Source organism: Gambusia affinis, linkage group LG10, assembly GCF_019740435.1.
Source record: "Gambusia affinis linkage group LG10, SWU_Gaff_1.0, whole genome shotgun sequence".
In the NCBI taxonomy this organism is placed as follows: domain Eukaryota; kingdom Metazoa; phylum Chordata; class Actinopteri; order Cyprinodontiformes; family Poeciliidae; genus Gambusia; species Gambusia affinis.
Genome location: NC_057877.1, coordinates 16,608,941 through 16,622,928, shown reverse-complemented (window position 1 = coordinate 16,622,928; position 13,988 = coordinate 16,608,941). Strand labels below are relative to the sequence as shown.

At 33.7% G+C, this 13,988-nt stretch overlaps 1 protein-coding gene across 4 annotated transcripts in view; it reads right to left on the bottom strand.

The window, feature by feature from the left end:
• The window catches only part of adgrl4 (adhesion G protein-coupled receptor L4), a 50,918-nt gene extending 41,226 nt beyond the window's left edge, over nt 1–9,692 (bottom strand). For 2 of the 4 annotated variants that reach the window (XM_044129569.1, XM_044129572.1), the window contains exon 1: nt 9,620–9,692. The gene's annotated coding sequence lies outside the window, so the exon portion shown is untranslated. Of the gene's footprint in view, nt 1–5,614; nt 5,718–9,619 lie in introns of all 4 variants that reach the window. The other 2 variants (XM_044129571.1, XM_044129573.1) reach the window with 2 other exon arrangements.
• Nucleotides 9,693–13,988: the final 4,296 nt, after the last annotated feature.

The following is a 13,988-nucleotide window of genomic DNA, read 5'->3' as shown; positions in this document are numbered from 1 at the left end:
TTAACCAGTATCACAAAACCAGTGTGATAACGAGTGTTTAAAGAGTCACAATTGCAGCATCCAATCGTTTGCCATATTTGCCAGGAAACCAATAGAAAGGTAAAAAAAACTTCACATCAGAAGTCACAGGATAAGGGTTGCACACCAGCAACTGAAATGAACAATCAACTTAAGCAGTCAGTCACCAAAAGGTTGTGTATTATTTATGCTCTTAAAAAAAGATACAGATTTCTTTTCATGCAAGGCTTGATTTTGTCCTCTCAGCTGTGTGTTCTTAGACATCTTTGGTGTTGTTATGTTTTGTGTTTGATAAACCTAAAAGAAAAAACTGAACAATGGCTACAGAACTTTATAAAGTGATTGGTCTGTTCTTTACAGTTAACTCCTAATCATTTGTATACCTTCATAAAATAAAATAAAAGACAGATAAAAAAGTAAATTATTGTAAGTAAATTTAAGATTTGACTTCAGAGGACAAATCCTTTTTTCTACATAAATAAATATGCAATAAATATGGGGGTGTATTAAACAAGGAAAAAAGGGAAAAAATTCTGGCATACTGGATATTTAAGTGATTTAATTGATCTAATTGATTTCTTAAATATTTTTAATTTGAGGTATCTGTAGTGTGAAGTAAACAAAGAACATTTTCTCTTGATTTTGAGCAATATTTGAATTTTTCCAGAATAGCAGGGTGGCATGTAACTATCAAGTAATTTAGGTTTAATATAATTAAATGTTAACAGGTTTCTTTGAAATTACGTTAATAAAAACTTGCATTAAATCACAACTAAGTAAGACACCAACCACATTTATTGGTTGATGTCTTATGTTTTTATATACATATATAAAAACATATATATATATATATATATATATATATATATATATATATATATATATATATACACATATATATATATATATATATATATATATATATATATATATATATATACACATATATAAAAACAGAAGACCCTCCTGGATGTGTGTGGTGGCAGTTTAAACTTGGCTCCTCATTCAGCTTTATTTGTTAGAGTATTAGATGTTTTAAATGTTTCAATTCTTGCTCTCCCTGTAAATGTGAGCACATTTAGATGAGCAGCTGTTTCCTGATCTGCATAGAATTCTGACTTAATTAAGCGACATGTCCTTTTGTCCTTCCCATTTAGAAGAGTTGCTAAAAGTAATTGGCCTCTGTCACTTTGTGTTTTATAATTTGTAAAATCATGGATTCCTAGGTAAAAGTAGGATGCAAGAAAAAAAGAAGAGCTTTGGTCAATTTTCTTAAATGGACTTGTAGGCTTACCAGGGATAAAGTAAAACAATCATTTTCCAGCATGGTTAGTTATTTCATCAAAACCAGTAAACTTTAAAGTGGTGAATTATTCAAAGTTATTCAGTGCAACACTGTACTATTGCAAGAAAATATACATTTCTGTTAGGGTTTTCTTTCTTTTCTATGCTTCTATGTATATTTTTTTATTTATAAATCTCTACCAGCAGTATAATAAATATGTAGGGCACTGTGTACAAATGTAGAACTATGTTTATTTAGGTTTATCTATACATGTTAGTAATTTAGTTTATAAAGCTTTTTTATGGAAATCAAGCTACGGCATTAATGATCAGGAAAGCCCTGCTTACGGATGTGCTTATAAACACATTGGCCATTTGCTTAGTTGATGTCATAGGGGATAATGACATGTTGAAAATAAATGAGCCCACTCATAATCATGCCTAATCTGCCATTGCAGACAATCTTGTGAGAGACATTAATCATGTCTGAATGCAGTGAAAGATTTTTGTTTGCACCGCCCTAGGATAGGTTGGCAAGTTCAGACAGCTTTGATTTGCACCTACTGTAACACACTGACTGCTAATTGCTAATTGTATAATGATCTGAGGAGAAGATACTCACTGAGTCCATCCCATTATTGTTCATTTCACGTTAGGTTGAGGTTTGTGGAAATTATTCCAGTTAATCCATTGCACTTACACTGAAGAGTTTATCTGCTGTAATCTGTAACATAGAGTCCATACTGTGCCGGATAAAGTCATTGCACATGGGTCAGGACTACACAATAACAAACCTCTTAAAGTACTGTTTTCAACTGCGCTATTTTAAAGTCTTAATTGAATTTAAATGATTGTTTGCTTAGTGGACCATAAAGTCCCTCAACAAAATGTCTAATGGAGCCATAACATCAAGTGAAGACTTTAAAACAGTCAAGAAAACATAACAACAAATCTCTGAGCAGCTCAACTGTAAATACTAATTGTTATTGTAGGAGGAAATTCTTCCACAAAGCAATTCAACTTGGAATCTAGATCCTAAGCAAATATATGTAATGTGATTTTACAGCTTAATGGTGTTCCTGCAATTTCAAAATGGTCACCCTGCGGATAGACAGAAGATTGTGCTGCAACAGGACCACTAATGACTATTTCAGGATGTGAAAATACTGCTCAACAACCAGCACTGATCATACAGTGTGAGTTTTTCAACTAGCAGTGCAAACTGTCACACATATGAAAGCCTTAAAAAAAGTTATCTCTTTAAATCCCTGTCTTGTATTGTGTCTGAAAAACTTGGCTGCATCAAATAAATTGCATGATTTTTGTCAAACCACTGTTTACAGAATTATTGAAAACATCTACTTGATCTTTCTGTGAATCTTCACAGATGACAGATTGATTTCAAAACAGAGAAAAATAATACCTTACACTTGCAATTATTTCTAAAATATTGGAACTATTGTTCCAATGAAAGATGGGTTGTTTATCTGCTCTGATAATTTCGTTAGAAGCAGATGAGCTTCAACTCATTATGAAACTGATTGCAATCTGCTGCTCTGCTTTGCTATATTGCTGTAGAGAGCTAAAAAAAAAAAGTGTGACATGACAAGCAGAGCACTTTGTCCAAGAAGAGACTTTGGGTCTGGTATTGACAGGAATGTATAAGGCATCATATGTTGCTGAATATTTCTATGTCTTCCTGTAGAAAAAAATCCTGCACCTTAGATTATGTCTTCAAGGGCTCTTACTTAATTAAATGTAAAACATATGGTAAATGATAACGAACTGCCTGCTACATACAAGCCTATTACCATCTACTTGTATTGTATTCTTAAGACTTTATCATTTTTCAACATCAAACTGCATTTCACAGGGGCCTTGCCATGAAATCTTAATTATATTCACACCACTTTAGTGTGAAAGTTATCTCAACTAACAATAAGACCAAAAATAGAATCAGTTGAATCAGGTATATTTAAATTTGCAGAGAAGCACAGAGCAAAAGAACAAAAAAACAAACAAGCAACAACAACAAAAAAATCACATTCTACCTTAATTTTAAGTTTTAGAAAAATGTGGCGAAAGAAGGATCTTGCCTTCGACTGTATGTTTGTCTTTATTGCTAAATGGATGTTCCCTGTCTGGTAGTGGTAAAAAGAAAAAGTAAACCAAGAGAAGAAAAAAGCTGAAATTTCAGGAGAAATCTAGCACATAAAAAATAAAAACAAAAACAACAAAAACAAAAAAACTGACTTCTTAAAGGTCTTCATGTTCAAAAATTGAAAGCCAAAGTTGACTTAACTTGGAATAAACTGAAAACAAAGATGGCTTCTGAGAGAAAGTCAAAACATTATAGTGTATTATTTGATTTCAGAATAAGTGTTTATTGGTCAACCTTTTTGTCAGCGTGTCAGAGTACTTGCTAACCTGTTATCTTACGTGTTCTGGAACAATAATATTAAAAATGCTCATGCAGAAAGTTCCAACATTTTCATATCACCTTAGATTTATACATTTTCCAAAATAAAATGAGAAAAGTAGCAAATAATCAGTAACCATAAATATATATTTCTGACATTCTTTGTTAATGTGTATTTGTTTTTCCAATGCAAACTGAAAATAAAATGGCAAAAAAAAATGTCACAATTACAATAATTACTTCACATTAAAAATTGACTAATCTGAGGTGAAAAGAGGCATAAATGATACAAGTTAAATTTAATAATTTATAGTATGCATTCTATTTAGACTTGTTTGCTGGAATAAAAATACATTTTGAAAACAACTCTTAGGCTGCTAAGACAACATTTCTGTTTTTTTTTTTTTTTCCTTTTTTCTAGGTTGGATGTAACATTCATATTTAAAATTTAGTTGTCATTGTCTTTAAGTAGACAGTTATCATGATAAACAGAAATTATGGGTTGAAAATATTCTGTGTGTAATTATTTATAAAAAAGTTAAAATGCCCTTTTATTGAACTGGTCTGTGTACTTTGTAGTGCAATTGTAAATTTGCTTTTACTGCTGAAAATGATTCAATAGGCACAGATCATAGAATTAAATTTTTACTGTAGTCAATTTTCACACTAACCTTTAAACTTCTACTGAACTGAAACACTGAAAAATTCAGAATCCCTGGAGAACAATTCAAAACAATACTGTTTGTATTTACATTTCAAATTAAACAAATTAAAAAAAATCAAAATGGTCAGTAATGTGACACACCTAAATCATCTTCTCAGAAGCACACCGCTCTTTCAGAAGCAATCAGAGCCAGTAGGAGGGTCTTAGCACTGTCAATAAAACGTGTGTTTGAGCTGCTCATGCCCTCCCCCTTGATCTCTGCTATGCTTCAGCTAGGTGGTAAACTCTGAACATGCACTGAACTTGGAACTAGTTCTTAAATAATTTAGAACTAAAGAAAGCAGTATTTAGGTGTTTTAGTTGTCCTCATGTGTTCAATAAATCTTTTTTTTTTTTTTTTTTTAACTCATGTATAGCTTAGAATCAAATAACAAATACAATGTTTTGCACGTTGAAATGATTCTAAGGTACAGTTTTTATAAATCAGTCTTGTTTGTGACTTTAGAATGTTTTTTTGTTTTTTTTATAAAATTCTTTTTCCAAGAGTTATCCATCCATTTTCTGTTCACCCTTGTCCCTAATGGGGTTGGGAGGGTTGTTGGTGCTTATCTCCAGCTACGTTCCGTGCGAAAGGCAGGATTCACCCTGGACAGGTCGCCAGTATGTCGCAGGGCCCAAGAGTTATCCAATAACCATATTCCTCATACTCATCACATTTGTTTAGCATACACACAGATCAAAGGTTCAAATGAGGATCTTTCAAAAACTCAAGGTGGTTTCTTGATTATTTATTAAATCCGCTTATAGCATTTAAATGATTGGCTACCTTTATTGATTTAGATGCAGAGCAAATGTTTGTTTCACCCCTAAGTGTAATGAGCCTCAGTTTATGCAGTCTAGGCATTTTGGGAGCAATGAACTATGTTCATGGTCAGTGGTCATGGCAGAATCAAAATGTTCCTGTTATTTTCAGTATGTAATTTAAGTCACTTTACAATGTGTTTTTCATTTTGCTGAAACATTGATACATTGACTTACACAGACTTTGTGCAAAGAGAATTTCCATGTCAATAACAGTGCTCTAACACAATTCAGAGATGGGTGCAGTTTGTACATTTTCACTAGATGTTTTGTATTATTTAAAGAATGCCCCTTTCTTCACTAAATGTTCTAAAATGAATTTTCATTTATTTATTATGAGCAAAGCATCTCTTAAGTCCTGAACTCACTTGAACTTAACTGAGACTTGCCATCATTGGTTTCTTGTGGCATTTACGGCATCGGGAGAGATATGGGCTCCATTCATCAATCTTTCACTTTTTTATGTAACTCCTTCAGGGTGAAGAATGGAAGAGAAAATAATTCAACATCATTTTGATTTCTCAGGTTTTCATCATTCTGTGTTATCAAGGAGAGTCATTTATGAATCAAGTTTTGAAACTGCTATGATTTGATTGAACCTCTGTCAGTAGCTCAAGTATTACGCTCCAAAACACCTCTGTTCTTCCACACTTCTTCATTTCTGACAGTCCAATTATCTCCGTATCAATCATTAAAATCTATTAACATTTCATGTGTTTCTTTATGAAGGATTTTATGCTGTAGACTCAATTTTAATGCTCAAAGAATTTCTGAAAGAATAAAAGTTTTACAGCTCATTATACTTGATTCTGTGTGTAAGTATTTCATGTGACATCCAAATGGACACATATACACCTCTTTCTAAATGTGATCAGAGGAGGGTGTTACATGGTTTTCATTAAACGTTTTTTTGCCAAAACAAAAATAAGCTAATTGCTGATGTTTGGCTACAATACAGATAATTGAGAGGAATAAAGAAATGCAAGAACAAATAAGCAAAAGTGTAACAAATCCATTTCTATGGCTTCTAGACTCCTGCAAAGCACAATGAGAGTTAGTTTGCACAAATAGAGAAAACATGGAGCAGGGGGGAAGCTTACTTTGAATGATGAGGCTATCAAAATTACTCCAAGAGCACCTTAAAGGTTCATTTTAGAGTTCAGAAAATATTTCATATTAGTTAAGATCTGTGTCCATAACTGTGGTGATTGTGATAGTCTGCGGCATCTTTGAGACATGGAAAATTAAAGCATAACTAACCCTCAATTGATAAACTGCCTAAATAGATTATTGAGGATTCCACCTTTATATTTCTGTGTCTATGCAAAAATCAATCAGACTTCTGCAGCTGATCCAGGATAGATAATTTCCAGAAAACTAAAAATCTAGTGGCAAATCAGAACTAGGAATAGCAAGCATGACAAGCATTGATTCATAAACTGCTAGCTTTATGCTTCAAGACAGATGATTATGAAACACTTGACTGCAATACTTTTTTTTTTCTTAACCTTTATTTCACTATAACAAAAAACATAAAAATTAAAAACCTCTTTTTCCAGGTCCTGGCCAAGAGGCAGTAATACATACAACATAAATGCTATACAATAGGACATTGAAGAGGTTATTGTAAAGTTTCCAACAATACAGAAAAAAGTCACTAGTTTAGTCAACAGTTAAAGGGTCCAAAAAGTTGCAAAATAAACCAATTAAGTGGGTAAGTCTGCAACTGTGCTTTTCTCGACCACAGCTCCACTTAAGCCCCTCTGCTCATTCCCACGCTTGACCGTTTCCTTTAGTGTCTCTTGGCTATGGCCACTTTTTAGAAATTTTTCAAAATTTGGGGAAACTGTTTCACAGGGGGACTGGTTACACTTTAATTGAGAATGCAACCAATTTGCAAAAAGGCAAAGATCTGAAGCACAATCACAAACAGGAAGACATAGGTCCTTAACTTCACTAGTCAAATTCTGGTCTTCAAAAATATTGACATGCTGTGATCTTAACACAGATTTTGTTTTAAAACATATGCTATTGGGCTAAATGGCAAAATAAAATACTACTACTACTAATAATAATAACTCAAATAAATTTGAGCAGGATTTTTTTTTCACCATTATGGAAAAAACATACTCCCAGTTACTGCAAGTACTATTTGGAAGCTGTTTCAGCCAATATTGGCAAAAGTTATGTTTAGGATACAGCTACATTTTCAAATTGGGCCAGACTGATTTGTATAGATAGTTTTCCTACTTGATAAATTGCATCACCATTTAAAAACTACATTTTTAATTTATGTGGGCTATACTTCTTGTTAGTTATTGTTTGATCGTATGAAACATTTAAATGTGGCAAATACAGCAAAAACAAAAAATGGGACACAGTCATGCATCAACTACATTTGCCAATTCTGGGCGGTCCAAATTAACAACATGCTCTAATGCATTTTACTTATAGACCTTTTGTCCTTCCTCCTTCTAAACCTGTCAGTCTTTGAGTTACTTTCCTCAGAAACCCCATGGTAAGATTAATTACAGCCAGGAAGGAGATCAGTGCTGAATAACTAGCTTGTGGTGGCTTTTAAGGGCCTCCAACCTCGGCAGCCACAGGAACCTGAAACTTAATACCATATCCATTAAGCATATAACTTAGCATGGACAACAACTCCACTGACGAATTTGATAGGATTATATTTGTCAGCATAGGATCAGTGTCAGAGTTAGATATGGATATAATTCAGTTTTTTTAAATTATAGTAGACAATTTCTGATTAGAATTTCCACTCAGACAATCACCCTTAAGAGTTGTCACACCCACATTTTATACTCAAGATAATTATTGATAAAAAACAAATAGCATCCAGTTTTATATTCAAATATATTACAAGTGAAGCCACCTTTTGTATAAATGTGCACAAAATCTAGCAATTACTTTCTAAGTAGTTCTGCTAACTAATGATGCTAACTTTTTAAATAGAAGAGAGGATAGAATTATCTTAAAATGAGGTAACTGTGAACCCCCCTTTCATGAAAGTAGGAAAATCTTAAAATAATCATGTTAAACTGCTGCTCTGAACAAATTGGATTTTTCCCATCTTTCTTTGCACAAACTGGATCAGCAGGGGCATCACTTTCTGTCCTCAAACATCTTTTGATGATTAAATCTTTCCCATAACATGTTATCAAATTTTAACAGAATTAAACGACAAATTAAGACAATGGCTCGACACACTGAACCGAGCATTCCTAATAACTTCACACCAACTGGCAAAATATATAATGAGATGAATTTAGCTCTAAAATATTACACAAACTGGATCTTGTGTAATTGGTCCTAATTTTGATGGATGATTTGAATTAACTGCATTGATGCAAACTGATCATGGAGTGAGATGAATAAAATAACCTGGTAGCTGAAGTGGATATATTAGCTATTTTTATTTTTTATTAATCTGTTCACTAATTGGCAGAGAAGTCAATATTGCAATGTCATGTCCAAAGTCACTAAGGTCCAAGTCAAGTCCAAAGTCTTTTGCTCCCAGTGAGAGTCAAGGTTACAATGACTGAAGAAAATATCTTCACTTTAAATCCATGACATTTGCTGCACCTAGAACCCTACATCACTGTTGGTTAGGAATTCAGACCAATACACCCAGATCACCAGGTATGATTAAATGTATTCATTTTATAAACAATGATATGCTAAACTGTTAACATGTAAGTCAGTTCAATAACCGGTGTATGTCATTTTAAAAATTGATCGAATGTATTACAATTTCAACTAAAATACACATTATACTTTCTATATCCAAATAAAGAATTCTTGCTCTTAATTTTAAATTGTAAAGGTGTTTAAATGTTCAGTAGAATTTCTAACATAATGAATGAACATGATGCAAAATGTAGAAATTCAAAGTGGTCTGAAAGAACAAGACAAGTAGTGATTTTATTTAGATATTTCCAGCTACTGTTTATACTGTTATGAAATAATCCAGTAATTCAATGCAGCTTTTATTTGGGGAGACATTGATGTGTGCATAACTGTGAAGCTACAGATAAAATGAACAGGGCACAAGTCTGAAGTCTGATGTTTTTGAGCCTTGGTGTTTTTTTCACAGCACAATATTTTCATTGAAACACTTTTCTGAAAGTTTAGTTTTAATTCTAAGCAGATGCAAGCAATAAAAGATTTCAACTTCCATGCAACTGTTTGTGACATTAACAAGAGTAATCATATAACATAATTTATAGTCAAGTTTGTCTGTTCTTCTAGACTTAAGTCCTCTATATACTTGAACATTATCATGTTATATGCTAGCCAAGTGGAAATGTTGAGGAGATCTTTTTGTTCATTAATGAACAAATAAAGAAACTTACAAAAATCGCAGGGAGCCATGCCAGAACACAAACAATAAATCCAATGGGGGAAAAAACAGCACAGAAATAGAAGGAGAACACAGGGTAGAAGAGGGAAATAAATATGAAGAGACAGGAGGAACCGGCAAGGTCTGAGAGAGAATAAGGTTCTTAAGTACAGGGATGTTGAACGCTGAACAAAGTCCTGGGCTGATGAGCTAATTGATTGCAGGTGTGAGGGGTGAGCGCAGAAGACAGACTGAGGAGAGGGAGAGAGAGAGAGAAAATGTGGCACAGGGGATGAGAGAGAGAGAGTATACAGGGGACAAAATATTAAATATAACACCAAAAATAATCAGATACAAGAAATAAATTGGAATCACTAAGAAAGGACTGAATTAAAGAAAAAGGAACAAAACTAATCTACTCAAAATACGAAATTAACACAGAACAATACTGAATCTAGAACCAAGGCAAACTCCAAAACAACTCATTAACTCAGGTCCTAACACAGGGGTGTCAAACTCCAGTCCTCAAGGGCCGCTGTCCTGCAGTTTTTAGATGTGCCACAGGTACAAAACACCCGAATGAAATGACTTAATTACCTCCTCCTTGTGTAGATCAGTTCTCCAGAGCCTTGCTAATTACCTAATTATTCTATACAGGTGTGGTGCAGCAGAGGCACATCTAAAAGTTGCAGGACACCGGCCCTTGAGGACTGGAGTTTGACACCCCTGTCCTAACATATATAATCTTACTTTTACAAATGTATCAAATCAGCATAATTAGAATATATTTTTTAGTATATTGCACAACTTTAAATATTTCCCCAACAGCGAGAGAAATAAAACATTATTCTATTCTATATTCCAAAGAAGAGAAAGCGGGTGGGTGAACTTTGTTACTACTGATTGGCCAAATGAAGTATCTAGTTCATAAATCTTAGAGAGCTCTTTTATACATCTTATTACCGTATGTTGTGGGTCAAATTGACCCGTTTTAAAGTTTAAATTTTGTTAAAAATAGTTGGAAGTATTTATTTTTCATTACAAAAAAATATATATATTTGTCTTTATTAGTGCACTCTACATATAAATTGAAAATGTATTCATTTTACACATTTGCAACCCCCTGCGTCTACTTTTTACATAGATACTGTTCGGGTCAATTTGACCTGGCAGTCAAGTTGAAGGTTAAAAAAGATTTTAAAAATGTCCAATTCTATATGTTTCTTTGCAGCTATGAACCATACTTCCCCCCAGCCCCCCCACACACACACAAGCCCACTTTCTCACTACTCTTTTTACTTCACTAGGAAACTGCGAGAGAGCAGCTGTTCATACAACTTTTGACGGGAATCTTTTCTGTTCCTGTGAGCAAACTTCACCCACACTGAGTGACACTCAGCAGAAGTGGAGGAGAACATAAATACTCTCCGCATCATTCATTTGTCTTGATTTTAATCAGCGGGTCAATTTGACCCATAACAGTATATGTGTCTCAAGTTCAATAATAAAATCATCTATTGAAAAAAAGAAAAAAGTATTTTTTTTTTTTTTTACAAAAAATCAATTTTAAGAAAAATATTGTAGTTTTGTTTGTAGGTTTTTTTCAGTGGACATAAAAATGTAAATTCCATTTTTTATGTCCAAATAAGTAAATGAGTAGGTTGTCGTTATTGATCCTTTATTTGTGAGGAAAAAAAAACAAAAAAAACCAACATCATTTCACAAATATTGATTTAAATGGTTAGTATTGGAGTTAATAATCAGATACAAAAATGTTTTGGAGGAATCTTTTGGTTTTTGACACTCTTGCATGATTAGATACTCCACGGGTCAAATTGACCCTGGAACATTTCTGGTACCTCAGAAACGAACATAACAGGAGGATTATAACAAAGAAGTTTAAAATCATAGTTCTGCAGCTTTGAACAAAGTTACAGTAACGTTAACACATTCAGACTTTTTTCATCTAGCACAGCATGACACTTCAATTTCATTAAAGTGGAAAATTATTGTTTCAGGTATATTATATCCACATGCTATGATTTATACTGACAAGTTTCTCTTCTTAGTGTTCATTTGGATAATTTTATTTCTTCTCATGGTTTGTTTCACACACATGTCTAAATGCTCAACTTCTGCCATTAGAATAAAGAATGAGCTCAAGGTGGAACGGCACTGGAGTTGTAGTGATTGGAAAAATACTTTAAAACATTGCTATCCTGGAAAATAATCTTGACATTGTCTCATTTTTGTGGCAAGCAGACCACTGGGCACATTGGCGATATCTGAACAATTCAATGATGTTTCTCAAGGTGATGTTAATTTTAAACTAAAATACACAATGAAGATTTATTGAAAGTAAAAGTATTTTTATCCATCAAGTAAATGTAACTGAGTAAATTTAACCATTTACGACCCACCTCTGATCATTGGTCCTAATAAATCAGAAAGCTACCCATTCTGTACATGAAAAAAAAAAAAAAAACAGAAGCTGGAGCTGCTAGCAAGCAACTGCTAAATCCTTCAAAAAACTTTGACTATTGATCAAAGATTGACTGCACAAAACTTTATCTGAAAAAGAATAAATATACACTGGTCACAGACATAAACACATTTTAAATAGTTCTCAGGTTCATTTAAAGAAAAATGGAAGAGAAAGAAAAAAGGATCTCCTGGGAAAATAGAGCAATGTTTTTTGCACTGATGTAATTGGGGTGTGTGTGAAAGCATCCCAGTGCCAGTCAAAGAGATTGATTTCCATGTTCACAGGGGGGTCAGCTTTCATATCAGAGATGCTGTGATCTGATTTTGATTGTGACTGCTTCACTGCCACCCTACCGAGATTATGTTTTTGATATTTGAAATTGCTTTAACAACAATATAAACTGACAGACGGGCTGGAACTCCAGAGAGCAAACAAAGAAGTTAAACTAAGTCCATGATTAGTTACCTTTCAATTGAAGCTTGAGATAAAAAGGCCCTCTATTGTATGTATACAAAGTTTACATAAAAAAAATGTCACAGTAGAGCAATTGGAGTGTTTATGGGAGTAATGAAAGGGCAGTGGTGTTCTTAGTTTCTGCCTTTGTAATGCAACAGAGACTTGCCTCAATGCTACTGTGAAGACATCCAATTAAAATCAGAAAATATGGCCTTTGAGTTGGAGGTTACTGTTCCCACTGGTGTTCTGCTAACAATATTTTCATGGACAAATGTCTTTAGATCGAAATAAATATACTTCACTTTATGTGTGTCTGTGTGTGTCTCCTAATAACGGTAGGAGTCTGAATCCATGCAAATCTACATTTCTCACTGTCGGGTGTTTCTGCTAGGCCGGTTGGGAATGCAAACAACAGATAATAATGTAACCCTTCATCAGCCACTTTATTAGCTATATGTGTTATATTGCTCCTTAATACATACATTTATTTAGACAATCAAATAGCAGCAACACAGTGTGTTTAGACAAAAAAACATGGCCCAAGCTGAGTCTCAAATTGGGGGGATAAAAGATTTCAGGTATTTTGAAAAATGGCATGTTTTTTAGTGCCACAGAGGCTGCTCTGACTATTTCAGAAACTGTTGATCTGCTGGGAATTTTATGGACAATCATCTCTTGGGCTTACAAACAAAGTTCTGAAAAAGGACAGTAATATGGTTGAAAATGCCTTGTTAATATCAGAGGTCAGTGAAGAATGGGTAGACACTTTGAAGATAATAGAAAGGTGAGCATACACAACACATCAAGCCTTGGCGCTAATGGGCTACAGCAAGCAAACATCACATCTTGTGAAACTCTGTAAGTTTAGAACAGCAAAATGAAGGAACAATTCACTTATTAGGGTCAGAATTCTGTGTCAATCCATGAAAGCTTGACTCTGAGGTTAAGGCTGCTGGTGGTAGTGGTATAATAGTGTGGAGTAATTTTTCAACATACCAAAATATTGTTGCATTTTTGATGGGCTAGCTTTCATGAATACTGACGCTGAATACTGTATGATCAAAGTGTATTCATTTTGATGGTGGTTGTCAGCAGAATGATGAATCAGTTCACATATCTCAAATCATCTCAAACTAAACATTGCACAGAAGTATTTTTTCAGATTGAGGTGTATTTATCTAAAACAGGGACAATGCAGTATCAGTGAACTGATACACAGATGTTTGTGAATACATCACTCTCCTTCCAACATCTTGTCCAGTTGCAGAATGATGTTAACACAAAGCATAATGCAGGATTAGACGTACAATACTAAACTTAGAACTGCACACACAAAATATCAATGTAAAACAATGACCTACAAGGGACACACGACTGACCGATAGCAGAGGTAGAGTCCAGTGTAGCCATATTAAAGATAGACACAAATATTTGAGATGAG